At 34.5% G+C, this 16,411-nt stretch overlaps 1 long non-coding RNA gene across 4 annotated transcripts in view; it reads left to right on the top strand.

Annotated features, from left to right (window-relative positions):
• Positions 1-16,411, top strand: part of LOC128546264 (uncharacterized) — a 68,250-nt gene that overhangs the window by 16,874 nt on the left and 34,965 nt on the right. For all 4 annotated transcript variants that reach the window (XR_008365906.1, XR_008365904.1, XR_008365907.1 and 1 more), the window contains one exon: positions 10,382-10,499. This is a non-coding gene — a long non-coding RNA (uncharacterized LOC128546264). The remainder of the gene's footprint in view (positions 1-10,381; positions 10,500-16,411) is intronic.

Below are 16,411 nucleotides of genomic sequence, written 5' to 3'. Positions count from 1 at the left end.
TTGCTTAATATAAAACTTTTTACACTTCTTTTTAATATCTCATAATGCAAAAAGTTTATTTCACTTCCAGCAATTGCTTCTAAATATTGCAAACTAAGACAAGACACAGAATCTGACATAATATCACTAACAAATCGAATTCCTCTATCATAGAGTGGTTTTATAAAGATACCATTTCCACCAGAGAGAATTTCATGATTATAGAATAGTGGCATATTTAACAATTGTTCAGCTGTATCAATTGGTGTACACTCTATTAATTTAATAAAACATTTTAAAACATCAATCCAAAATTTATTTGTGAGTTTTCTTGTAGTATATTCTGCATACAGTTTACCAGTATTAAATAATTTATCTATATCAAACAAGGTTCTAACTAATCTAAAGCAATTACTCTCACTTCCATTAACACATTTCTTGAACCATGATACTTTCAAGCTGTGTGTATATGAAAATATGTCTATCATTTTCAGGCCTCCTTCTTTATAGTCTTTAATGATAACTGTTTTCTTGATTTTTACTCTACCTTCCCATACAAAATCATAAAAAATATTATTAATTTCATGTAAGACTTGATCACTTGGGTTTGGTAATGATATCAGACAGTGTGTAAACAAGGGAAGTAACAATGATTTAACAACTATAAATTTACCAATTGGAGTTAGTTTTCTTCTGTTCCAATATGATATACTTTCTACAGTTTTACTGATTTTATCTTGAAAATTAAGATCTATTTTGTTTAAATCAACATCAAATATAATACCCAGTAGTTTAAACCTAGTTGTACCCCACAAAAGTTTCCATTTTGTTTTTATTGACCTTGTGCTATATTTAAGAGAGCCTATCCAGATAACATTAGTCTTATCAAAATTAACTTTTAATCCTGAGTGAAGGGAAAAATCATGCAATAAGTCAAGTGCTGAGTTCAAAGATTTATCCGAACCATCTAATAATAATGAGGTGTCATCTGCAAATTGAGAAATCTTATATTCTGTTCCGTCAATAACTATACCTTTAATATTTGAACAATTTCTAATTTTTATTGCCAGTATCCCAGCACAGAGAATATATGAAAAATATACGACGAGATCGGGTCACCCTGTCGGCAACCAGCTAAAAAACTTTGATAAAAATCCATTTAACTATACTGATAATTGTGTATTATTTAAAAACATTGTGATCCATTTTAGGCTCTGCTGAGGGGAGTCAAATTTTCGGAAATGGGCTTTTTATTTTGCAACCAATAAAACCTTAAGAGCAAAATATTTGATACAATAGCTTTTCGATACAAAAATAATCTATTCACATTGTACTGATTTGTAAATTCTCCTGCCGATAGCTCATTTCAGTGAAACAAAATAATGAATTGCTTATATATTGCATTAAAAACATTAACCCTTCCTTACAATTTGACTTCTGTGTAATATAAGTCATGGTTGCTAACCTGGCATTCATGTACAAAACAAGTGGTGCCATTTCAACTTGGACAAAACACAGCCAAATTGAAATGAAATGTCCGCAGTCTCTACCTTGATCTGCTCCATTTCTGGTATGAAGATAAGAATTCAGTGAAAGTCTTTCCACAAAGAATGGCTAACATCCATTGAACATTTATGATAAATACCTGCTTAAAAGATGTTAAAAGCACAAACTTTGCCAAAGCGAAGGTCAGTTGACTCGGACTTAAAAACTGTCTTTGTACTGTTCCATACTGAGGTAGAATAGAATAGAATTGAATAAATGCTTTATTTTATAGTGGCAGTCATAGTGAGAGGGCATGATGAATTGTATGAAATATCAGCACATCTGCTGAAATAGTGAGGGGCTGTTAGGGCTTAAAATAGAAAAAAAATTGAAAGACTTCTATTCATAAACTGCTTGATAGATATTCATCAACCTTGGTCTATAGGATCATTATAAGGTTCTCTCTGTAGCATCATTGTAACGTCTTCTCTCAGATTTGTTCCAGTGTGAGCAGTTTGCCCCTTTATAGGGTGACAGAGCTAATAATAGAAAAAAAAAATTAAACATCTTCTGATGAAATGTATAAAGATTTTCATCAGTCTTGGCCTTTAGCATCATTGTAAGGTCCTTTCTCAAATTCATTCAGATAGGAAAGGGTTGGGGGCACCTTGAAGGAGCTGTCAGAGCTAAAAAACAAAAGAAAAAATATTGAACATATTCTTTTTATGAACTGCTTGGTGGATCATTATAAGGTTCCGTCTTGCATTTATTCCAATGGGAGCCCTGTGTCCCTTTTAGGTGCAACCAGAGTTAAAAATAGAAAAACGTTAGATCAAGTTCTTCTCATGGCCTGCTGAATGGGTTTTCAACAAACTACTTCAGTACCATCATTGTTATATCTTCTGTCAAATATATTTCAATCTGGACACTTGACTCCTTTGAGGGAGACTATTGGAGCTAAAAAAAGCAAAATATTTAACTGTGTTCTTCCTCAAGAACCTGCTGAGTGTATTTTCATCAAACTTAGTCTGTAGCATCATAATAAGATTCTCTTTCATTTGTTCAAATTGGGACGCTTTGCTCCTTCTAGTGGATGCAAGTTCAAAAAATTGAAATACATTTAAACAACTTCTTCTTGTGAACCACTTGATATGTCCTTCTCAAACTGTACGTAGCAATATTAAAATGTCCTCTCTTTATCTTGTACATATGAGGGCACTTAACCCTTTTTATGGAAATAAGAGTTAAAGATAGAAATAATTCTCAACAACTTCTTCTCATGATATGATTGTTGGACCTTCATCAAACTTGGGCTGTAGCATTCTTATAAAGTCCTCTATTTAATTTCTTCAAAAAGGAATACTAAGCCCCTTATGGTCGGGTGGCCAAGGCTAAAAAATCTGAAATTTGTAACCCAGAAATTGGGCAAAGGTTGAACTATACCATGATGTTATACTATCATTTAGGAAACTCTTAAGGGTGGATGTCCGTCTTAGCAACTTGTCAGTAAAATTTATTGACAATTTTACAAACATTGATGTCTAATGAATATAATTTAGCATTGAATAGGGATAACACTGATTTGGATGGTGAAAAAGAAATTTATGTGACATTTCTTATAATAAATTTTATCTTTTAATGCCTGAAATAATCGTCGTTTACTTCGGATGTCAAATATTGCTACGCTATGTATTATATACCGAATAAAATGTAAAAAGTAGGGGTTAAAGTACCCACCCACCACATAATACATATACTTACGCGGGAAATCTTAAGGACTTCTAATCCTTTATAAAGAAACAGAACCCTTATGTTTACAATAAAGAAAACAAAATAATTAACTAAAAATCTAATACCTTTGCAGCTTAATGTCAGTAGGCCAAACAAACGGTTCGTGTTTCATTTCTGGGCAATTTGCATAATAATAACAATAATAATGACTTTATTTATAGAGGCGACACAGTTGGGCAAACCCAGTCTTCCCTGTGAACCTCTTGAAATATGTACATGGTATTTACAACATGATAGTAATGGCATAAAACTAATTAACATTTTAAGTTCAGCATTAAAACAAAGACATAGATTAAACATGACAAGAAGTATATGTACATGAATGATAACAGCTATCAGTGTTCACCAGAGAACCTCCACTGTAAGTAAGCATGTTTAAATGACTGTATGGAAGAAGACTGGCATATTTGTAGCGGAATGGAGTTCCATATATGTGGTCCAGAGTATGACAGTGATTTTCTAAAGAATTCTTTATTTGGCTTTGGAATGTGATAAAGGTCATCTGAGTGTGATCTGAGTGTGAATGCATGAGAGCAGTTGGATTTTGTGAAAAGATGTTGGATGTAGCTAGGTGACTGTTCATGTTGAGATTTATAGACAATTACGGCTTTTTTAAATTCCAGTCTTTTGGGAATGTCATCCACTTAAGTTCTTTGAACAGCAATTTGGATGGTGTGTCAAAATCTTTGTCTAGAATTATTCTGGCTGCTCGCTTTTGAAACTTGATGAACAGATTTTGAAGCTCAAGACTGCAATTTCCCCAAATTGTACAGCAGTAGTCTATATGTGGCAATATATACACATTGTAGAACATTTTGCGAACACTGATACTGAGATAATGTTTTATACGCATGAGGAGGTAGAGTTTTGAATTACATTTCTTAAGTGTGCTATGAACATGACATTGTGCTTTCCAGTTTAGGTTACTGTCTACATTAACACCCAGCAGTTTTTCACATTTGGAGTAAGCAATAACTTCATTATTTAATTTAAGCTCTCGGTATGATTGTTTAATTGTATTTTGTTTGTAATTATTTGCAGTTATGAACATCAATACTGACAGACCTGTTCTTTGCCAGTGGTGTAGAAATGATGGAAGTATTGCAAAAGCTGATATGACAGCAAAATATTCAAGGAAGTTCTCTATGGAGAACAGCAAAAGGGAAACAGATCCAGCAATATAAGTCTTTATACAAGATGATAGCTATTTCAAATTAATCCTAAATTATCATGCATATGAGTTAATACCTCCAAAGTTTTGAATATTTTGATGGCTTTAATTCTCTTCTATGCTAGCTTAGGTCTTTTTAGTTGTCATTATGTACGTAGTAATTAGATCACTCCCAAAAAAAAGTTTTCAGTTATACTACCAACAAAATAGGATAATATTTAGGTACACAGACTGTTCAAATTAAGGTGGCCACCATTTTCCAAATTTCGAAGTAACTACCTTAAATTCAATCAAACATGCACATATGAAAGAAGTATAGCTCTTCAGAAGTCAAAGCTATAACTGAAATCACCTGAAATAAATATAAACATGTTAGAAGATTTTAAATAACCAACTGAAATCGGTTACACATACAAATAGACCATTTTACAGATCGCTTTTTTCCCTTAGCAAAGGGAGTAAATTTTCGCACATAATTTATGCACTCTGCGTAGGGCAAAAAGACATGACCATGCAATATAAACTGCTTTATAGTTATATCGCATTTCAATCTATTCCATCAATAATGAGTCTGTTTTATAGTAAATTACCACCGCAAGACAAAGGAAAACTTTATGTAGACCTTTGCAAACCCCCAACTGCCTTGCTCAAAATGAGATACTTTAACTTAAATGCGCATTATAATTGATGATTTTTGACTCGTAATGAACAGGAAATAACTATTTTTCAGCAGTTTAGATCTTTCATCTTGACAAATTTAGGTTAAGAATTTTTTTTTTAAAAATGATATTTTCCATGAATTAAAAAAGCTTGTGTTTGATTTCCTAAGATATGATCTCACAGAACTTACCACCTGACGCAATTCGCTAACATGATACTTGTTATCTAATTAAAAGTCAAAACTGAAAATAAAATGTTCAATTAAGAGAAGTAGAAGTCTGGATTTCAATTTATTTTCAACTGGATTACATATTAATTCCAACTGATGTACCCTTCCCCAAACCACACACACACATATATAAAGTCCTCCATGCTAAATTTAACAAACACGGACTGAGTCCAATTATACCAAAATGGTGATCAGTTCATTCCATATTAAAAAAGATAATTTTCATCTTAAAATTGTTATTTTTTGTTTCAGTTGATACTGTAAATTTTGAAGTTTTTATTTTACAGTATCAAAGTGGTTGGGATGGTGAATGCAGTGGTCAGATTTAATAGAGAGGGGCGGGTAGCGGGGAGGGGTGTTCTACACTTAGGGTATACATTTTTTATCTATTGTTAGACGATGTTCTATTTTTTGCGGAATTCAAGTTTATCATAATTATTCTATTAATAAAAGGTTAATGACTTCTGCGCTGCTTTTTCGATATGAAAATGATCCAACATGTAAACATAAGAGATAAAATTTAGTTTTCCTTCCGTATGAAATTCTTACGAATTTTAGATTTTTTTTATAACTAAAATTACATCAACTAAAAGTCAAAATAATACAAGTAATCTTACTTTGACATCTAAAATAGAATGAAGCAATTGGTACCCCAAACCACAAATAGGCTTGATACATTGAGAAACAACGTGATTTATATGTATTACGTTTGTATGCACGTTGTCAATAACTTACTGATTGCAAAATATTATATTTTTTCATGAAAATATATAAAATTGTAAATCGTAAAACAATTATTTGATGATGTCTTATTAAAAAATACAATAATTTTAATAATTTTCTGAGTTATTAAAATTGACATAAATGTAGCTCGGGTGGGTGGGGTATTTTAACCCCTAAATTTTAATAGAAATCGTCGACATTTGGAATAAATTGTTACAGTGAGCCTTAAATTGATTAAGAACAGTTACATAAGCAAAACGCTAATATCTGAAAGTCAGTATTGAAACAATCTACTAAAAATTCGTGTGTAGCTAATAATACTTTCAAAGAGAGAGAATTTCGCATTATTCATACACAAGGTTTACTCAGATGTGTATAATTTTTGTTTGACACACAGTACAAAGCGACATCCAGTCTTAAACAATCCCAGAATGAATATATTAATGGCTGAAGTGGATGAACCTTTGCCTAATTTCTGGGTTACAAAATCGAGAAACTAGAGGACTTACAGAAACTGGCCCACAGACCATTAGAGGGAATTCCTACAGTTTTTTATGTGCATCTTTCTGCGCAACCAACACTATGTATGGAAAATTGAAGTGAAGTCAACATTTGTTGAAGAACCCGCCCGGTTAGCTCAGTAGGTAGAGCGTTGGTCTACGGATCTCGGGGTCGTGAGTTTGATCCTCGGGTGGGGCGTATCTTCTCTGTGACTATTTGATAAACGACATTGTGTCTGAAATCATTAGTCCTCCACTTCTGATTCATGTGGGGAAGTTGGCAGTTACTTGCGGAGAACAGGTTTGTACTAGTACAGAATCCAGGAACACTGGTTAGGTTAACTGCCCGCCGTTACAAACAAACAAACATTTGTTGAAACATGTGACAGACAATCTTAAATATGAGAAATCTTGAATAAAATAACTTTTTTTAATAAATTTTTATCAGTAACCAAATGTTGGTACTGGATTATGTTGTATTGACATGTATTATGCCTGACATGTATCATACAACTTGCCATTTGTGGCTGTGTTTTGACAGCACATTTTAGTACAAAGACAGTATTGTTCATATAATGTTAGGCAATTAACTTTGGATTGATAAGACAATATCTCCTTACATATCATTTAGTATTCTATTATAGTTTAGGATTAAAGATTTTTTAAACTTTTTTTAACTTCTAGCAGATATAATCGATTTGGTCATGTTCGCGCCATTTTTTCGTCCGAACAGGTGTTGTATTCAAGCGGTCTTAACATACAATTTAGGCTGGTGACCCATACATTTTTGGCCATTTTTATATTCACAATACAATTATCTATACATAAGGAAAACTGGGAAAAAAAATCTATGAAGCAGTTTTTTTTTGTTTTTTTTTCAAAATAAAAAAAAAAAATTCTTTACTATGGGTATTTTTCATTGAAAAGAGTTGACAAAAGTGAATATGAAACAAGATTTATTTTTCATTTATACCCATTATTGTAATGATATAATATTTCAAATATGACTATGATATCAAATAAGTATATAATAAAATCTGTAAAAAGAATAAACCTTATTGTGCTGTCTTGATGCATATTTTGGTTGGTATTAATAAAAAAAAAATCAGAAAATTATGAAAATGTTGAAAAATCGCTAGCAGTTTCAGCAACAGTGGGTGTGTTTAAAACAATTTTTCACGAAAACTAGCCTGGTGACCCATTGTTTTCATTTGTTCATTGTTTTCAGCACAAAGTTTCATATTTGTGAATTTGAAAAAAGTCTATGAAAGGAAAAAATCTATAGGAATTCTCTTGAAAGGGGTACTTGAACCTGTTTTATGTTTTTAGCCCACCTGTCACAAAGTGACAAGGTGAGCTTTTGTGATCGCGCGGTGTCCGCCGTGCGTGCGTCCGTAAACTTTTGCTTGTGACCACTCTAGAGGTCACATTTTTCATGGGATCTTTATGAAAGTTGGTCAGAATGTTCATCTTGATGATATCTAGGTCAAGTTCGAAACTGGGTCACTCGCCATCAAAAACTAGGTCAGTAGGTCTAAAAATAGAAAAACCTTGTGACCTCTCTAGAGGCCATATATTTCACAAGATCTTCATGAAAATTGGTCAGAATGTTCACCTTGATGATATCTAGGTCAAGTTCGAAACTGGGTCACGTGCCTTCAAAAACTAGGTCAGTAGGTCTAAAAATAGAAAAACCTTGTGACCTCTCTAGAGGCCATATATTTCACAAGATCTTCATGAAAATTGGTCAGAACGTTCACCTTGATGATATCTAGGTCAAGATTGAAACTGGGTCACGTGCCATCAAAAACTAGGTCAGTAGGTCAAATAATAGAAAAACCTTGTGACCTCTCTAAAGGCCATATTTTTCATGGGATCTGTATGAAAGTTGGTCTGAATGTTCATCTTGATGATATCTAGGTCAAGTTCGAAACTGGGTCACATGCGGTCAAAAACTAGGTCAGTAGGTCTAAAAATAGAAAAACCTTGTGACCTCTCTAGAGGCCATATATTTCATGAGATCTTCATGAAAATTGGTCAGAACGTTCACCTTGATGATATCTAGGTCAAGTTCGAAAGTGGGTCACGTGCCTTCAAAGACTAGGTCAGTAGGTCAAATAATAGAAAAACCTTGTGACCTCTCTAGAGGCCATATTTTTCATGGGATCTGTATGAAAGGTGGTCTGAATGTTCATCTTGATGATATCTAGGTCAAGTTCGAAAGTGGGTCACGTGCCATCAAAAACTAGGTCAGTAGGTCAAATAATAGAAGAACCTTGTGACCTCTCTAAAGGCCATATTTTTCATGGGATCTGTATGAAAATTGGTCTGAATGTTCATCTTGATGATATCTAGGTCAAGTTCCAAACAGGGTCATGTGCGGTCAAAAACTAGGTCAGTAGGTCTAAAAATAGAAAAACCTTGTGACCTCTCTAGAGGCCATACTTGTGAATGGATCTCCATAAAAATTGGTCAGAATGTTCACCTTGATGATATCTAGGTCAGTTTTGAAACTGGGTCACATACCTTCGAAAACTAGGTCAGTAGGTCAAATAATAGAAAAACCTTGTGACCTCTCAAGAGGCCATATTTTTCATGGGATCTGTATGAAAGTTGGTCTGAATGTTCATCTTGATGATATCTAGGTCAAGTTTGAAACTGGGTCACGTGCCTTAAAAAACTAGGTCAGTAGGTCAGATAATAAAAAAACCTTGTGACCTCTCTAGAGGCCATACTTTTCATGGGATCTGTATGAAAGTTGGTCTGAATGTTCATCTTGATGATATCTAGGTTAAGTTTGAAACTGGGTCAACTGCGTTCAAAAACTAGGTCAGTAGGTCTAAAATTATTAAAATCTTTTGACCTCTCTAGAGGCCATATTTTTCAATGGATCTTCATGAAAATTGATCTGAATGTTCACCTTGATGATATCTAGGTCAGTTTCGAAACTGGGTCACGTGTGGTCAAAGACTAGGCTAAGTAGGTATAAAAATAGAAAAACCTTGTGACCTCTCTAGAGGCCATATTTTTCATGAGATCTTCATGAAAATTAGTGAGAATGTTCACCTTGATGATATCTAGGTAAAGTTCAAAACAGGGTCACGTACCTTCGAAAACTAGGTTAATAGGTCAAATAATAAAAAAACCTTGTGACCTCTCTAGAGACCATATTTTTCAATGGATCTTCATGAAAATTGGTCAGAATTTTTATATTGATAATATCTAGGTCATTTTCAAAACTGGGTCACATGAGCTCAAAAACTAGGTCAGTAAGACAAATAATAGAAAAAAAACGACGTCATACTCAAAACTGGGTCATGTGGGAAGAGGTGAGCGATTCAGGACCATCATGGTCCTCTTGTTATACTAAACACATTGTTACCATTTATGGATCAAAGTGTCATTCATACATTTAAGATCATAAAGTTAAGATCAGGTGAGTTACTGAGGAACATTATGGCTGTCTTGTTTTGTGTAATTTCCCATTTTCTGTATTGCTGATCAGCAATTCTTCAGTCAATTGTTTCAGTTGGTTCAATGCTGCTGTAAGTTTCAGAAGGAACAGAACTGAAAACAAAGAAAGCAATTCTGTGAACATTAATTGTTTTAACAAAGAGTCACATCACACATTTTGAACAACTGCTACAATACACAATTCTGATATAACGCTGAGATAAGTAACCCACCAGTAGAGCTTCATAACCCTTGAAATATTCCCAACTTTACAGCCAATAAAATTTCATATATAATTGATGTAGACTTGCATTTATAGGTAACACATTTGAATTGTTAATAAACTAGCTTTTATGTGCTTCATATGAGGAATTATAGTTTCTTTTGTAGAGAAATATATGAACTAGAGCTATCAGCAGTATGCCAGAGACACAGCAACAAATACACACTGTTTTGCACAGATTTGTGTTCCACCTGTATGGCCTTAGTGGAATTGTCATAAAATAAGGTAAGAATACCAGGTATGTACCCACTAAAAAATGTGTAAAGGAATCGATATGGCCCTTGTCTTATGTGATGCAAGTGATGATGGGGGAACAGCTATTACAAGAGATGAAATGAAATTGCAAGAAAAAGGTAGCAACTAAACTGCATGGCTGTACAAATTGTATTTTGTGCTATCCTTAAGTCTCTCTGGCATCGACTTTCGTGTCTGCAGTTTAGTTGTTAAAGTTTTCTTGCAATTTCATTTCATCTCTGTTATTACTTGATGGTTTTGCTTCAGACTTAAAATAGCTGTTCGCCATCATCATGCACATCACATGAGACAAGGGCCATAACTCTTGCACCAATATTTTTATCAATTATCCCCCTGTTTTATTTTAATTGAAACATTTTCCACCTATAATTAAATTTGATTCAGACTTCACATACTTGTTTCACATCACCACCCATATCATATGACACAAAGTACTTTTCTATGGCAGGAACATAAATAATTTAGTTCCTTTTTGTACTTAAAAATTCTAGTTAATGTTTTGGTGCACTTTATCTTGGTTATATAACTAAATGGATTGGACTGAAACAGTTGTCCAGTATCATTCTTCACACTGGGGGTATTAATCACTACAGTGATAGCTCTAGTTTCTTCAGGTATGCCCTGTTTTGCTATCAAGCATGGAAATAGTCATGCTTGCTGTCTCCACTTACAGCTCTTGCTTTTTCTGGGTTAGACAAAGATTTGGGGCACAACCATCCCTAGTTTTCTCCACTTACTAGAAATTTCACCCATACACTGTTGTTTCCTCTGCTTTATGACCAGTGATAGCTCTTATTTCATCAGATATGCCCCATTACATCAATGATAGCTCTAGTTCTATCATATATATCCTATTACATCAGTGATAGTTCACTTAGCTCAGTAGGGAGAGCGTTGGTCTACAGATCAAGTGGTCGCGAGTTCGATCCCCGGGCGGGGCGTATGTTCTCCATGACAATTAGATAAAAGACATTGTGTCTGATATCATTGGTCCTCCACCTCTGATAATTCAAGTGGGGAAGTTGGCAGTTACTTGCAGAGAACAGGTTTCTACTGGTATAGAATCCAGGAACACTGGTTAAGGTTAACTGCCCGCCATTACATGACTGAAATACTGTTGAAAAATGGCGTTAAACCCAAAACAAACAAACAAACAAAAGCTCTATTTTCATCAGATATGTCCTATTACCTCAGTGATAGCTCTAGTTTCATCAGCTATGTCCCATTTCTTCAGTGATAACTCTAGTTTCATCAGATATGCCCCATTTCTTCAGTGATAGCTCTTGTTTCATCAGATATGCCCCATTTCTTCAATGGTACCTCTATTTCTTCAGTGATAGCTCTAGTTTCATCAGCTATGTCCCATTTCACTTTTTACCATCAAATTTGTCTGGCTTGCTGTCTCTGCATTATTGGCTTCATATAGTGTAATAGCAGGTTTAATGTTACCGGGTTATTTGGTGGCTATAATAATAGCCTAAGGCTGTATATGGGTCAATGGGTTCAATTTGTGTCCACATGTGAAACTGGTAAATGATATTGGCACACATGATATGGGTTGAATTCTATCCAGTTTAATATAGTCGTATTGTATGTTATAATGTAGTACAGCAACACACTGAAAACAAAAGTTAAAAGACAGTCAGTATATGGTTAAACATAATAAAAGCAATACACAGTTCTTGTAAGTACTGTATATTCACATTGAAAACATAGCAACAAATAACCTATTTGTCCTATTAAGTATATAACGCTTATAACACATATGGTTACACATAGCACATCATATGACTTACCATGTATGCGATGAACGACCTACAACTGTACAATTTCAGACTTCTCTCAGACCTGTGACTGTTACTTAATACTGCAAAGTTGATGTTAGCAGTGAATAAAATAGAGAGATGTAATTGGAGAAATACAAGTGTCATTCTGAAACTCACTTTTCATCAGTCATGAAATTCACAATTATAAAGTTACTAAACTTAAAGTGAAACTAATACAAAGATTTAACTCCTTGTACTATAAACCGAGTAATAAACTACAACAGGACAAATACAAACCATTGAAAAACAATTTCTGGGCCATCTTGACAACAAACACTAAAAGTTTGTTTTTTGCCAAACAATACTCTTGACAGGTTAGAAATACAAGGTTGATGGAGTTGTCTCCCTTACCAAATCTAAGACTAATAAAAACTGACCCTCTTAAATTTGCATGCTAGTCATACAAAATATTTAACTAAATGTGAGAATTTTTTTATTTAAATTAATTTTCTAGTAAGAACTCTAAATCTAGAGATTACCCACATAAACTTGCCATTGAAGCCACCTGTTCTCAGCAACTGCTTGCCTTATGGTTTAGGAGTATGTCACCAAAACACAGCAATTTTTTATAAACGAACAACATCGTTACCAATATTTTATCTGACCATTACATGTTCTGCCGTACTGTCCCGTACTGGAAATATTCTGAAAAAGTTATCCCCCTTTGAAAATGAATGCCATTTGTAAAGAAATAAAAATAAACAATTGCTGAAAACTGTGTCCCACTTAGTTATGTATAATTTCAACACTCGCACACTATTGCAAATGCATCAAAACAAACATGTGTAACAGTTTTTTGAAAATGGTGAGTTTTTAAAGGCGTTTGACTGCTCGGAAGTGGGGCCTCTTTAGGCAGTCCTTTTTTTCGGAATTCAATGTTTATATTAGTATACTGACACTTGTTTTGTAGTTTTTGTAATAATAGCGTGTATATTACTCTACAAAACAAGTGTTAGTATACTGATATAAGCATTGAATTCCGAAAAAGGACTGTCTAAAGAGGCCCTACGTCTAGACAGTCAAGCACCTTTAAAAACTCACCATTTTCAAGGAACTGTTATACATGTTTGTTTTGATGCATTTGCAACAGCGTGCGAGTGTTGAAATATCACATAACTAGGTGGAACACAATTTTCAGCAATTGTTTATTTTTATTTCTTTACAAATGACATTCATTTTCAAAGGGGGACAACTTTTTCAGAATATTTTCAGTCTGGGACAGTACGGCAGAACATGTAATGGTCAGATAAAGTAATGGTAACGATGTTGTTCATTTATAAAATATTTCTGTGTTTTGGTGATATACTCCTAAACCTTATAGCAGCCAGTCAACTAACTTACTAAATTGACATTTTGTTCTAAATTAACTTCAGCAGCTGTCTTCCATAAACAGTCACATTGTGCCACTCATTTGGCTGACTGCTTAATGAGATTTTTCCTCCTTTTTATAGACAGGAACTGATTTTATACAGAACTAGAAAATTGATTCTATGATTGAAGGGAAATAACTCAATTAAATTATTTCTTAACTAATCTTATTATGGTAATCCTGCAATTTCCTTTCCACAGATATCACACCGAAATATAAAATAATACCGTATTTCAACGAACTATAAGTGTTTGTGTGTCTGTTTTGATTATTATGTCTCCCCCAGGAGACATATTGTTGGGGGAGAGACATATTGTTTTTGCCCTGTCCGTCCGTCCTTCCGTCCGTCCGTACGTCACACTTCATTTCCGAGCAATAACTGGAGAACCATTTGACCTAGAACCTTCAAACTTCATAGGGTTGTAGGGCTGCTGGAGTAGACGACCCTTATTGTTTTTGGGGTCACTCCGTCAAAGGTCAAGGTCACAGGGGCCTGAACATTGAAAACCATTTCCGATCAATAACTAGAGAACCATTTGACCCAGAATGTTGAAACTTCATAGGATGATTGGCCATGAAGAGTAGATGACCCCTATTGATTTTGGGGTCACTCCGTCAAAGGTCAAGGTCACAGGGGCCTGAACATTGAAAACCATTTCCGATCAATAACTAGAGAACCACTTGACCCAGAATGTTGAAACTTCATAGGATGATTGGTCATGAAGAGTAGATGACCCCTATTGATTTTGGGGTCACTCCATCAAAGGTCAAGGTCACAGGGGCCTGAACATGGAAGACCATTTCCGATCAATAACTAGAGAACCTCTTGACCCAGAATGTTGAAACTTCATAGGATGATTAAACATGCAAAGTAGATGACCCCTATCGATTTTGGGGTCACTCCATTAAAGGTCAAGGTCACAGGGGCCTGAACATTGAAATCCATTTCCGGTCAGTAACTTGAGAACCACTTGACCCAGAATGTTGAAACTTAATAGGATGATTGGTCATGCAGAGTAGATGACCCCTAACGATTTTGGGGTCACTCTGTGAAAGGTCAAGGTCACAGGGGCCTGAACATTGAAAACCATTTCCGGTCAGTAACTTGAGAACCACTTGACCCAGAATGATGAAACTTCATAGGATGATTGGTCATGCAGAGTAGATGACCCCTAACAATTTTAGGGTCACTCTGTTAAAGGTCAAAGCCACAGGGGCCTGAACATGGAAAACCATTTCCAATCAATAACTTGAGAACCTCTCAACCCAGAATGTTGAAACTTCATAGGATGATTGTTCATGCAGAGTAAATGACCCCTATTGTTTTTGGGGTCACTCTGTTAAAGGTCAAGGTCACAGAGGCCTGAACATTGATAACCAGTTCCGATCAATAACTTGAGAACCGCTTGACCCAGAATGTTGAAACTTCATAGGATGATTGAACATGCAGAGTAGATGACTCCTATTTATTTTGAGGTCACTTGATCACTTGATCAGTCTATTAAAGGTCAAGGTCACAGTGGCCTCTTCATGTAAAATCATTTTTTGGAAATAACTTGAGAACCACTTGACGTACAATGTTGAAACTTAATAGGATGATTGGACATGCGGAGTAGATGACCCCTATTTATTTTTAGGTCACTTGATCAAAGGTCAAGGTCACAGGAGCCTGAACAGTGACTTGAGAACCACTAGGCCAGGAGTGTTGAATTTTAGCGGGATGACTGGACATGCCAAGTAGATGATCCCTATTGCAACCAACCATCAGTGTCTCTTTGACTTTCGCTCCTGACCCCTATTGACTTCTTGCCTATAGGACTTTGCATTGGGGGAGACATGCGCTTTTTTACAAAAGCATTTTCTAGTTTGGATTCTTTTTGTAGTGATGCTGCATGAATGCAAAGAGAGAGAAAAGCTACATACCTAGAAGTTCAGTCATACAGGCCTGTAGGTCTTTGCAGCATCTTGTTGTGAGGTATAAGGAGTTGCATAGCAGATTAAATGCATAACATAGGGACTAAATATCAGGATATAATAATAATAATAAATTTATTTGTGCACTTCATGTCAGTACAAATTACATAGCATAATACATAATCACAGTATTTCTCAGATATCACAGTTGTAATAAAAATGTCATCTATCACATAATAATGATTATAATTTATCACAGGATGTTATTCTTGTTTTGATAATATAGTGACTGAAACAAAATGTAAATGATATCAATATCACTGGTAGTTGTAATACTTGTTCCAGTATATATAATTGTAAATAGCAGATAGTGTGCACTGGATTGCCTGTAAAGCTTTGGCATTTACATGCAAAAACTTATTTCCAATGGGGTCCATGCTGTCACATTTAATCTTAAGTGACTGATTGCTCTTAACAAAACTGTGTCACATGATGGTATAAAAGTGACAATGAAATCACAAGACAAAGATCTTACGTTGTTATATTACATATTATAGAGTGGTTAATACATTCTATTTTAAAACAGTATTCCGGTTTTGAATACAAATGTGTTATGTGTATGGTAACACAAATACTAAACACTTATTTCATAAAAATACCATAAAAATTTGTTAAAACGACAGTCTAGTTAAAAATATAAATATATAAAGATTTCTCATCTCTTTCCACATCTGTTAATAGATGTTTCTTTAAAAGTCCTTGGACTTTGTTGA

The sequence above is a fragment of the Mercenaria mercenaria genome, chromosome 10 (assembly GCF_021730395.1).
Source record: "Mercenaria mercenaria strain notata chromosome 10, MADL_Memer_1, whole genome shotgun sequence".
Lineage (NCBI taxonomy): Eukaryota > Metazoa > Mollusca > Bivalvia > Venerida > Veneridae > Mercenaria > Mercenaria mercenaria.
Note: the sequence above shows the minus strand (reverse complement) of the source record. Positions and strands in the feature narration are given on the sequence as shown.